This window comes from Lutra lutra, chromosome 8 (genome assembly GCF_902655055.1).
Source record: "Lutra lutra chromosome 8, mLutLut1.2, whole genome shotgun sequence".
Taxonomy (NCBI): domain Eukaryota; kingdom Metazoa; phylum Chordata; class Mammalia; order Carnivora; family Mustelidae; genus Lutra; species Lutra lutra.
In genome coordinates, this window is record NC_062285.1 from 33,935,959 (window position 1) to 33,949,005 (window position 13,047).

The following is a 13,047-nucleotide window of genomic DNA, read 5'->3' on the forward strand; positions in this document are numbered from 1 at the left end:
TAGGTTAGCTCTATTTTTAATTTCTTAAGGAATCTCCACACTGTTTTCCAAAGTGGTTGCACCAACTTGCATTCCCAACAGTGTAAGAGGGTTCTCCCCTTTTCCCACAACTTCTTCAACATTTGTTGTTTCTTGTCTTGTTAATTTTGGCCATTTTAACTGGTGTAAGGTGGTATCTCAAAGTGGTTTTGATTTGAATCTCCCCGATGGTTAATAATGATGAACAATTTTTCAGGTGTTTGTTAGCCATTTGTATGTCTTCTTTGGAGAAGTGTCTATTCATGTCTTCTGCCCATTTTTTGAAATGATTATCTGTTTTTTGAGAGTTCAGTTTGAAGTGTTCTTTATAGATCCTGGACATCAGCCCTTTGTCTGTAGTGTCATTTGAGAATATCTTCTCCCATTCTGTGGGTTGCCTCTTTGTTTTGTTGACTGTTTCCTTTGCTGTGCAGGAGCTTTTGATCTTGATGAAGTCCCAAAAGTTCATTTTGCTTTTGTTTCCTTTGCCTTTGGAGACATGTCCTGAAAGAAGCTGTTTTGGCAATAAGATTACTGCTCATGTTCTCCTGTAGAATTTTGATAGATTTCTGCCTCACATTTAGGTCTTTTATCCATTTTGAGTTTATCTTTGTGTATGATATAAGAGAATGGTCAAGTTTCATTCTTTTATTCATACCTATCCAGTATCCCAGCACCATTTATTGAAGAAACTATCTTTTGTCCACTGGAAATTTTTTTCTGCATTGTCAAAGATTTTTTGACTGTATAGTTGAGGGTCCCTATCTGGGCTCTCTACTCTGTTCCACTGGTCTACATATCTGTGTTTGTGCCAGTAGCATGTTGCCTTGGTGATCACAGCTTTGTAGTAAAACTTGAAATCAGGCAACATGGTGCCCTCAGTTTTGTTTTTCTTTTTCAACATTTCCTTAGCCATTTGGGGTCTTTTCTAGTTTCAAACAAATTTTAGGATTGTTTGTTCCAGCACTTTGAAAAATGCCAGTGGAATTTTGATTGGGATGGCATTGAAAATGTGGGTTGCTCTGGGGAGTATAGACATTTTAACAATGTTTATTCTTCTGATCCATGAACATGGAATGTTTTTCCATCTTTTTATATCTTCAATTTCTTTCACGAGTGTTCTGTAGTTCTTTGAATACAGATTTTTAACTTTTGGTTAGGTTTATTCCAAGGTATCCTATGGTTCTTGGTACTATAGTAAACATAATTGCTACTCTAATTTCCCTTTCTATATTTTAATTGTTAGTGTATAAGAAAAAAAAACTAATTTCTGTACATTGATTTTGCATCCTGCCACATTACTGAATTGCTGTATGAGTTCTAGTAGTTTGGGGATGGAGTCTTTGGATTTTCCATATAAAGCATCATGTTATCTGTGAAGAAGGAGGTTGAACTTCTTCTTTGCCAATTTGAATACTATTTATTTATTTATTTATTTATTTGTCTGATGGCTGTTGCTAGGACTTCTAGTACTATGTTGAATAGGAGTGGCAAGAGGGGGCATCATTGTCGTGTTCCTGATCTCAAAGGGAAGGCTCTCAGCTTTTCCCTATTGAGGATGATATTGGCTGAGGGTTTTTCATTGATTGATTTTAGAAAGTTGAGGAATGTTACCTCTATCCCTATACTTTGAAGAGTTTTCATCAGGAAACTATGCTGTATTTTGCCAAATGCTTTTTCTGCATCAATTGAGAAGACCATCAGGTTCTTCTCTCTTCTCTTATTGATGTGTTCTATCACATTGAATGTTGCGAATGTTGAATCACCCTTGCATCCCAGGGATAAATCCTACCTGGTCATAGTGGATAATCTTTTTAATGTACTGTTGGATCCTATTAATTAGGATCTTGTGAGAATCTTGGCATCCATATTCATCAGGGATATTTGTCCGAAATCTCCTTTTTAATGGCATCTTTGCCTGGTTTAGGGATTAGGATAATAGAAAAAGTCAGGGAGTTTTCCTTCTGTTTTTATTTTTTGAAACAGCTTCTAGAGAGTAGGTATTATTTATTCTTTGAATGTTTGGTAGAATTTCCCTGGGCATCCATCAGGTCCCGGGCTCTTGTTTTGGGAAGTTGGTCTATTCAGGTTGTCAATTTCTTCCTGATTCAGTCTTGGAAGATTATAGATTTCCAGGAATGCATCCATTTCTTTTAGGTTGCTTAACTTATTAGCATATAACTTTGATAATAATTTCTGATTATTTTTTTTTCTATTTCCTTGGTGTTAGTCATGATCTCTCCCCTTTTATTCATAATTTTATTAATTTGGGTCCTCTCTCTTTTCTTTTGGATTAGCTTGGTCAGTGGCTCATTGGAATTATTTATTCTTTCAAAGAACCAGCTTCTGGTTTCATTGATGTATTCTACTGTTATCTCTAGCTTCTAACTCAATGATCTGTGTTCTAATCTTGATGAATTCCCTTCTTGTGCATGATGTTGGCTCAATTGTTGTTGATTTTCCAGTTCTTTAAGGTGTAAAGAGAGCTAGTGTATTCTGCATTTTTCCATTTTTTTTTTTTTTGAGTGTGGCTTGGATGGCCATGAATTTCATCCCTAGGTCAGCCTTTGCTATATCCCATAGATTTTGGACCAATGTGTCTTCATTCTCATTGGTTTCCATGAATTGTTTAAGTTCTTCTTTGATTTCCTGGTGATCCAAACATTCTTATGCAGGGTGGTCTTTAGCTTTCAAGAGTTTGAATCCTTCCATATCTTTTCTTGTGGATGAGTTCCAGTTTCAAAGCATTATGGTCTGAGAATATGCAGGGAATATTATCAGTCTTTTGGTATCAGTTGAGAACTGATTTGTGACCCAGTATCTGGTCTATTCTGGAAAGAAAGTTCCATGTGCCCTCAAGAAGAATGAGTATTCTCTACTTTTAAGGTGGAATGTCCTGTATATATCAATGAAGTCCACGTTGTCCAATGTGTCATTCAAAGCTCTTGTTTCTTTGTTGATTTTCTGTCTATTACTGAGAATGTCATGTTAAGATCCCCTAGTATTAATGTATTCATGTCAATATGGCTATTGTGATTAACATATGGCTTATGTAGTTGGCTGCTCCCATATTGGGTGCATAAATATTTATAATTGTTAGATCTTCTTGGTTGATAGACCCTTTAAGAATGATGTAGTGTCCTTCTTTATCTCTGACTACAGTCTTTAGCTTAAATCTAACTTATCTGATACGAGAGTCATTAACCCAACTTTCTTTTGAGGCCCGTTAACATGAAAGATGCTACTCCATCACTTCACTTTTAGTGTAGAAGTATCTTTAGGTTCCAAATGTGTCTCTGTAGAATGCGCATGGACAGGTCCCGTTGTTTTATACAGTCTGCAACCCTGCACTGTTCTTTGGGAGCACATAGGCCACTCATGTTGAGAGTGATTTTGAAAGATACATTTTTATTGACATTGCATTCCCTATGAAGTCCTTGTTTCTATAGAATGTCTCTGTAAATTTTTGTTCTATGTGACTATTGGGTTCTTATTTTATAAAACCCCCTTAATATTTCTTATAGTTTCAGCTTTGTGGTCACAGACTTTTTTTTTTCTTTCATTATCCTTTTAATGGATTTTTTGGTCATGTAATCCCTCATTCCTGGTATTTATAATTTATGTCTTTGCTTTTTTCTGATTGATCTGGTTATAATTTTATTAATTTTATTGATATCAAGAAACCAGCTTCTGATTATATAGATATATATATAGATTATATAGATTATCTCTATAGTTTTCCTCTTTTAATGATTTCTACTCTGATATTTATTTTCTTTGGCTTATTTGGGTCAATTTATTATTATTTGTCTAGTTTCTATCTTTTTTATTTTATTAATTTTTAATTTTTTTTATAAACATATAATGTATTTTGATCCACAGGGGTACAGGTCTGTGAACTACCAGGTTTACACATTTCACAGCACTCAACAAAGAACATACCCTCCCCAATGTCCATAACTCCACCACCCTCTCCCAAAACCCCTCCACCCAGCAACCCTCAGTTTGTTTTGTGAGGTTAAGAGTCTCTTATGGTGGGACGCCTGGGTGGCTCAGTTGGTTAAGCAGCTGCTTTCGGCTCAGGTCATGATCCCAGAGTCCTAGGATTGAGTCCCATATCGGGCTCCTTGCTCGGCTGGAAACCTGCTTCTCCCTCTGCCTCTGCCTGCCTCTCTACCTACTTGTGATCTCTCTCTCTCTCTCTCTCTCTCTCTGACAAATAAATAAATAAAATATTTAAAAAAAATCTCTTATGGTTTGTCTCCCTCCCAATCCCATCCCGATCCCATCTTGTTTCATTTATTCTTTTCCTACCCCCTAAACCCCTCACGTTGCATCTCCACTTCCTCGTGTCAGATATCAGGGAGATCATATGAGAGATGTCTTCCTCTGATTGACTTATTTCTCTAAGCATAATACACTCTAGTTCCATCCACGTCATCGCAAATGGCAAGATTTCATTTCTTTTGATGGCTGCATAGTATTCCATTCATCTGTTGATGGACATCTAGGTTCCTTCCATCGTTTGGCTATTGTGGACATTGCTGCTATAAACACTTGGGTGCACGTGCCCCTTCGGATCACTACTTTTGTATCTTTAGGGTAAATACCCAGTAGTGCAATTGCTGGGTCATAGGGTAGCCCTATTTTCAGCTTTTTGAGGAAGCTCCATGCTGTTTTCCAGAGTGGTTGCACCAGCTTGCATTCCCATCCACCGTGTAGGAGGGTTCCCCTTTCTCCGCATCCTCGCCAGCATCTGTCATTACCTGACTTGTTAATTTTAGCCATTCTGACTGGTGTGTGAGGTGGTATCTCATTGTGGTTTTGATTTGTATTTCCCTGATGCCGAGTGATGTGGAGCATTTTTTCATGTGTCTGTGGCCATCTGGATGTCTTCTTTGCAGAAATGTCTGTTCTTGTCCTCTGCCCTTTTCTTGATTGGATTATTTGTTCTTTGGGTGTTGAGTTTGCTGAGCCCTTAATAAATTTTGGATGCTAGTCCTTTATCTGATATGTCGTTTGCAAATATTTTCTCCCATTCTGTCAGTTGTCTTTTGGTTTTGTTAACTATTTCCTTTGCTGTGCAAAACCGTTTGATCTTGATGAAATCCCAATAGTTCATTTTTGCCCTTGCTTCCCTTGCCTTTGGCGATGTTCCTAGGAAGAAGTTGCTACAGCTGAGGTCAAAGAGGTTGCTACCTGTGTTTCCTCAAGGATTCTGATGGATTCCTTTCTCACATGGAGGTCCTTCATCCATTTTGAGTCTATCTTGAAATTTTTCTGCATGTGGCTGTCCAATTTTCCCAACACCACTTGTTGAAGAGGCTGTCTATTTTCCATCGGACGTTCCTTCCTGCTTTGTCGAAAGTTAGTTGACCATAGAGTTGAGGGTCTATTTCTGGACTTTCTATTCTGTTCCATTGATCTATGTGTCTGTTTTTGTGCCAGTACCCTACTGTCTTGATGGTGACAGCTTTGTAATAGAGGTTGAAGTCCGGAATTGTGATGCCACCAACTTTGGCTTTCTTTTTCAATATTCCTTTGGCTATTCGAGGTCTTTTCTGGTTCCATATAAATTCTAGGATTATTTGTTCCATTTCTTTGGAAAAAAATGGATGGGATTTTGATAGGGATTGCATTAAATGTGTAGATTGCTTTAGGTAGAATAGACATTTTCACAATATTTGTTCTTCCAATCCATGAGCATGGAACATTTTTCCATTTCTTTGTGTCTTCCTCAATTTCTTTCATGAGTCCTTTATAGTTTCCTGAGTATAGATTCTTTGCCTTTTTGGTTAGGTTTATTCCTAGGTATCTTATGGTTTTGGGTGCAACTGTAAATGGGACTGACTCCTTAATTTCTCTTTCTTCTGTCTTGCTGTTGCTGTATAGAAATGCAACTGATTTCTGTGCATTGATTTTATATCCTGACACTTTACTGAATTCCTGTACAAGTTTAGCAGTTTTGGAGTGGAGCCTTTTGGGTTTTCCACATATAGTATCATACCATCTACAAAGAGTGATAGTTTGACTTCTTCTTTGCTGATTTGGATGCCTTTAATTTCTTTTTGTTGTCTGATTGCTGAGGCTAGGACTTCTAGTACTTCGTTGAATAGCAGTGGTGATAATGGACATCCCTGCCGTGTCCCTGACCTTAGTGGAAAAGCTTTCAGTTTTTCTCCATTGAGAATGATATTTGTGGTGGGTTTTTCATAGATGGCTTTGGTAATATTAAGGTATGTGCCCTCTATCCCTACACTTTGAAGAGTTTTAATCAGGAAGGGATGCTGGACTTTGTCAAATGCTTTTTCAGCATCTGTTGAGAGGATCATATGGTTCTTGTTCTTTCTTTTATTAATGTATTGTATCACATTGATTGATTTGCGGGTGTTGAACCAACCTTGCAGCCCGGGAAGAAATCCCACGTGGTCGTGATGAATAATCCTTTTTTTTTTTTTTTAATTTTTTATTTTTTCAGCATAACAGTATTCATTAATTTTTGCACCACACCCAGTGCTCCATGCAATCTGTGCCCTCCACAATACCCACCACCTGGTGCCCCCAACCTCCCAACCCCCACCCCTTCAAAATTCCCAGATCGTTTTTCAGAGTCCATAGTCTCTCATGGTTCACTTCCCCTTCCAATTTCCCTCAATTCCCCTCTCCTCTCCATCTCCCCTTGTCCTCCATGCTAATTGTAATGCTCCACAAATAAGTGAAACCATATGATAATTGACTCTCTCTGCTTGACTTATATCACTCAACGTAATCTCTTCCAGTCCCGTCCATGTTGCAACAAAACTTGGGTATTCATCCTTTCTTTCTTTCTTTCTTTCTTTTTTTTTTCAGCTTTATAAACATATATTTTTTTCCCCAGGGGTACAGGTCTGCGAATCGCCAGGTTTACACACTTCAAAACACTCACCATAGCACATACCGTCCCCAATATCCATAACCCCACCCCCTCTCCCAACCCCCTCCCCCCATCAACCCTCAGTTTGTTTTGTGAGATTAAGAGTCACTTATGGTTTGTCTCCCTCCCAATCCCATCTTGTTTCATTTACTCTTCTCCTACCCCCTCAACCCCCCATGTTGCATCTCCTCTCCCTCATATCAGGGAGATCATATGATAGTTGTCTTTCTCCGATTGACTTATTTCGCTAAGCATGATACCCTCTACTTCCATCCACGTCATCGCAAATGGCAAGATTTCATTTCTTTTGATGGCTGCATAGTATTCCATTGTGTATATATACCACATCTTCTTTATCCATTCGTCTGTTGATGGACATCTAGGTTCTTTCCATAGTTTGGCTATTGTAGACATTGCTGCTATAAACATTCGGGTGCACGTGCCCCTTCGGATCACTACGTTTGTATCTTTAGGGTAAATACCCAGGAGTGCAATTGCAGGGTCATAGGGTAGTTCTATTTTCAACCTTTTGAGGAACATCCATGCTGTTTTCCAGAGTTGTTGCACCAGCTTGCATTCCCACCAACAGTGTAGGAGGGTTCCCCTTTCTCCGCATCTTCGCCAGCATCTGTCATTTCCTGACTTGTTAATTTTAGCCATTCTGACTGGTGTGAGGTGATATCTCATGGTGGTTTTGATTTGTATTTCCCTGATGCCGAGTGATATGGAGCACTTTTTCATGTGTCTGTTGGCCATCTGGATGTCTTCTTTGCAGAAATGTCTGTTCATGTCCTCTGCCCATTTCTTGATTGGATTATTTGTTCTTTGGGTGTTGAGTTTGCTAAGTTCTTTATAGATTTTGGACACTAGCCCTTTATCTGATATGTCATTTGCAAATATCTTCTCCCATTCTGTCAGTTGTCTTTTGGTTTTGTTCACTGTTTCCTTTGCTGTGCAAAAGCTTTTGATCTTGATAAAATCCCAAAAGTTCATTTTTGCCCTTGCTTCCCTTGCCTTTGGTGATGTTCCTAGGAAGATGTTGCTGCGGCTGAGGTCGAAGAGGTTGCTGCCTGTGTTCTCCTCGAGGATTTTGATGGATTCCTTTCTCACATTGAGATCCTTCATCCATTTTGAGTCTATTTTCGTGTGTGGTGTAAGGAAATGATCCAATTTCATTTTTCTGCATGTGGCTGTCCAATTTTCCCAACACCATTTATTGAAGAGGCTGTCTTTTTTCCAGTGGACATTCTTTCCTGCTTTGTCGAAGATGAGTTGACCATAGAGTTGAGGGTCCATTTCTGGGCTCTCTATTCGGTTCCATTGATCGATGTGTCTGTTTTTGTGCCAGTACCATGCTGTCTTGATGATGACAGCTTTGTAATCGAGCTTGAAGTCCGGAATTGTGATGCCACCAACTTTGGCTTTCTTTTTCAATATTCCTTTGGCTATTCGAGGTCTTTTCTGGTTCCATATAAATTCTAGGATTATTTGTTCCATTTCTTTGGAAAAAAATGGATGGGATTTTGATAGGGATTGCATTAAATGTGTAGATTGCTTTAGGTAGCATAGACATTTTCACAATATTTGTTCTTCCAATCCATGAGCATGGAACATTTTTCCATTTCTTTGTGTCTTCCTCAATTTCTTTCATAAGTACTTTATAGTTTTCTGAGTATAGATTCTTAGTCTCTTTGGTTAGGTTTATTCCTAGGTATCTTATAGTTTTGGGTGCAATTGTAAATGGGATGGACTCCTTAATTTCTCTTTCTTCTGTCTTGTTGTTGGTGCAGAGAAATGCAACTGATTTCTGTGCATTGATTTTATATCCTGACACTTTACTGAATTCCTGTACAAGTTCTAGCAGTTTTGGAGTGGAGTCTTTTGGGTTTTCCACATAGAGTATCATATCATCTGCGAAGAGTGATAGTTTGACTTCTTCTTTGCCAATTTGGATGCCTTTAATTTCCTTTTGTTGTCTGATTGCTGAGGCTAGGACTTCTAGTACTATGTTGAATAGCAGTGGTGATAACGGACATCCCTGCCGTGTTCCTGACCTTAGCGGAAAAGCTTTCAGTTTTTCTCCATTGAGAATGATATTTGTGGTGGGTTTTTCATAGATGGCTTTGATAATATTGAGGTATGTGCCGTCTATCCCTACACTTTGAAGAGTTTTGATCAGGAAGGGATGCTGTACTTTGTCAAATGCTTTTTCAGCATCTATGGAGAGTATCATATGGTTCTTGTTCTTTCTTTTATTAATGTGTTGTATCACATTGATTGATTTGCGGATGTTGAACCAACCTTGCAGCCCTGGAATAAATCCCACTTGGTCGTGGTGAATAATCCTTTTAATGTACTGTTGAATCCTATTGGCTAGTATTTTGGCGAGAATTTTTGCATCTGTGTTCATCAAGGATATTGGTCTGTAGTTCTCTTTTTTGTTGGGATCCTTGTCTGATTTTGGGATCAAGGTGATGCTGGCCTCATAAAATGAGTTTGGAAGTTTTCCTTCTATTTCTATTTTTTGGAACAGTTTCAGGAGAATAGGAATTAGTTCTTCTTTAAATGTTTGGTAGAATTCCCCCGGGAAGCCGTCTGGCCCCGGGCTTTTGTTTGTTTGGAGATTTTTGATGACTGTTTCAATCTCCTTACTGGTTATGGGTCTGTTCAGGCTTTCTATTTCTTCCTGGTTCAGTTGTGGTAGTTTATATGTCTCTAGGAATGCATCCATTTCTTCCAGATTGTCAAATTTGTTGGCGTAGAGTTGCTCATAGTATGTTCTTATAATTGTCTGTATTTCTTTGGTGTTCGTTGTGATCTCTCCTCTTTCATTCATGATTTTATTTATTTGGGTCCTTTCTCTTTTCTTTTTGATAAGTCTGGCCAAGGGTTTATCAATCTTATTAATTCTTTCAAAGAACCAGCTCCTAGTTTCGTTGATTTGTTCTATTGTTTTTTTGGTTTCTATTTCATTGCTTTCTGCTCTGATCTTTATGATTTCTCTTCTCCTGCTGGGTTTAGGGTTTCTTTCTTGTTCTTTCTCCAGCTCCTTTAGGTGTAGGGTTAGGTTGTGTACCTGAGACCTTTCTTGTTTCTTGAGAAAGGCTTGTACCACTATATATTTTCCTCTCAGGACTGCCTTTGTTGTGTCCCACAAATTCTGAACCGTTGTGTTTTCATTATCATTTGTTTCCATAAATTTTTTCAATTCTTCTTTAATTTCCTGGTTGACCCATTCATTCTTTAGAAGGATGCTGTTTAGTCTCCATGTATTTGGGTTCTTTCCAAATTTCCTCTTGCGATTGAGTTCTAGCTTTAGAGCATTGTGGTCTGAAAATATGCAGGGAATGATCCCAATCTTTTGATAGCGGTTGAGACTTGATTTAGGACCAAGAATGTGATCTATTCTGGAGAATGTTCCATGTGCACTAGAGAAGAATGTGTATTCTGTTGCTTTGGGATGAAATGTTCTGAATATATCTGTGATGTCCATCTGGTCCAGTGTGTCATTTAAGGCCTTGATTTCCTTGTTGATCTTTTGCTTGGATGATCTGTCCATTTCAGTGAGGGGAGTGTTAAAATTCCCTACTATGACTGTATTCTTGTCGATGTGTTTCTTTGATTTTGTTATTAATTGGTTTATATAGTTGGCTGCTCCCACGTTAGGGGCATAGATATTTAAAATTGTTAGATCTTCTTGTTGGACAGTTCCTTTGAGTATGATATAGTGTCCTTCCTCATCTCTTATTATAGTCTTTGGCTTAAAATCTAATTGATCTGCTATAAGGATTGCCACTCCTGCTTTCTTCTGATGTCCATTAGCATGGTAAATTCTTTTCCACCCCCTCACTTTAAACCTGGAGGTGTCTTCGGGTTTAAGATGAGTTTCTTGTAGGCAACATATAGAAGGTTTTTGTTTTTTTATCCATTCTGATACCCTGTGTCTTTTGATTGGGGCATTTAGCCCATTAACATTCAGGGTAAGTATTGAGAGATATGAATTTAGTGCCATTGTATTGCCTGTAAGGTGACTGGTATTGTATATTGTCTCTGTTTCTTTCTGATCTACTACTTTGAGGGTCTCTCTTTGCTTAGAGGACCCCTTTCAATATTTCCTGTAGAGCTGGTTTGGTATTTGCAAATTCTTTCAGTTTTTGTTTGTCCTGGAAGCTTTTAATCTCTCCTTCTATTTTCAATGATAGCCTAGCTGGATATAGTATTCTTGGCTGCATGTTTTTCTCATTTAGTACTCTGAATATATCATGCCAGCTCTTTCTGGCCTGCCAGGTCTCTGTAGATAAGTCTGCTGCCAATCTAATATTTTTACCATCGTACGTTACAGACTTCTTTTCCCGGGCTGCTTTCAGGATCTTTTCTTTGTCACTAAGACTTGTCAATTTTACTATTAGGTGACGGGGTGTGGACCTATTCTTATTGATTTTGAGGGGGGTTCTCTGAACCTCCTGGATTTTGATGCTTGTTCCCTTTGCCATATTGGGGAAATTCTCTCCAATAATTCTCTCCAATATACCTTCTGCTCCCCTCTCTGTTTCCTCTTCTTCTGGAATCCCAATTATTCTAATGTTTTTTCGTCTTATGGTGTCACTTATCTCTCGAATTCTCCCCTCGTGGTCCAGTAGCTGTTTGTCCCTCTTTTGCTCAGCTTCTTTATTCTCTGTCATTTGGTCTTCTATATCGCTAATTCTTTCTTCTGCCTCATTTATCCTAGCAGTGAGAGCCTCCATTTTTTATTGCACCTCATTAATAGCTTTTTTGATTTCAACTTGGTTAGATTTTAGTTCTTTTATTTCTCCAGAAAGGGCTTTTATATCTCCCGAGAGGGTTGCTTTAATATCTTCCATGCCTTTTTCAAGCCCGGCTAGAACCTTGAGAATCATCATTCTGAACTCTATATCTGACATATTACCAATGTCTGTATTGATTAGGTCCCTAGCCTTTGGTACTGCCTCTTGTTCTTTTTTTTGTTGTGAATTTTTCCGCCTTGTCATTTTGTCCAGATAAGAGTTTATGAAGGAGCAAGTAAAATACTAAAAGGGTGGCAACAACCCCAGGAAAATATGCTTTAGCCAAATCAGAAGAGATCCCGAATTGTGAGGGGGGAGAAAGGGGATAAAAAGGGGTTCAGAAAGAAAGAAAAAAAAAAAAGAAACTATTATTAAAAAAAAAAAGAAAGCCGATAAAGAAAAAATATAAAAAGAGGAAAAGAATATATATATTAGATAAACTATTTAAAAAACGTTAAAAAAAGAAAACGGTAAAAGTTACAAAAAATTCAGCAGAAGAAGAGAAAAAGAAAAAAAAATTGAAAAAGAAAAAAAAATTAAATTAACTGCAAGGCTAAAAAATCATGGGGAGAAAGCCATGAGTTCCGTTGCTTTGCTTTCTTCTCCTCTGGAATTCCGCCGCTCTCCTTGGTAGGTGAACTTGGTCCTGGCTGGGTTTCCCCTTGATCTTCTGGGGGAGGGGCCTGTTGTAGTGACTCTCAAGCGTCTTTGCCCCAGGCGGAGTTGCACCGCCCTTACCCGGGGCCGCGCTGAGTAATCCGCTGGGGTTCGCTTTCGGGAGCTTTTGTTCCCTGAGCGCTTTCCGTAGAGTCCGGAGGACGGGAATGAAGATGGCGGCCTCCCGGTCTCCGGCCCGGAGGAGCCGAGAGCCCGGGGCCCCACTCCTCAGTGCGCCCTCAGAGAACAGCGCCCAATGACTCCCGCCACCCTGGCCTCCGGCCACGCTCCGAGCTGACCGAGCCTGCGACCGGTTCAAGGCAACCCCGAGCTGAGAGTCACTCCTCGGCTCTGTCTCTGTAGCCGGCTTCCCCGTTCCAATACCGGTAAGCTCTGCGACACTCAGACACCCCTGATCCTTCTGCGACCCTGCGGGAGCTGAGGCCGCGCTGACCCCGCCTGGGCTTCCAGTTAAGCCTCTGGAGCGATGTCCCTCAGCGGAACAGACTTTTAAAAGTCCTGATTTTGCTCCGTTGCTCCGCCGCTCGCCGGGAACCGGCCCCTCCCCCCGCGGTCTATCTTCCCGTCGCTTTGGATTCACTTCTCCGCCAGTCCTACCTTGCAGAAAGTGGTTGATTTTCTGTTTCTGGAATT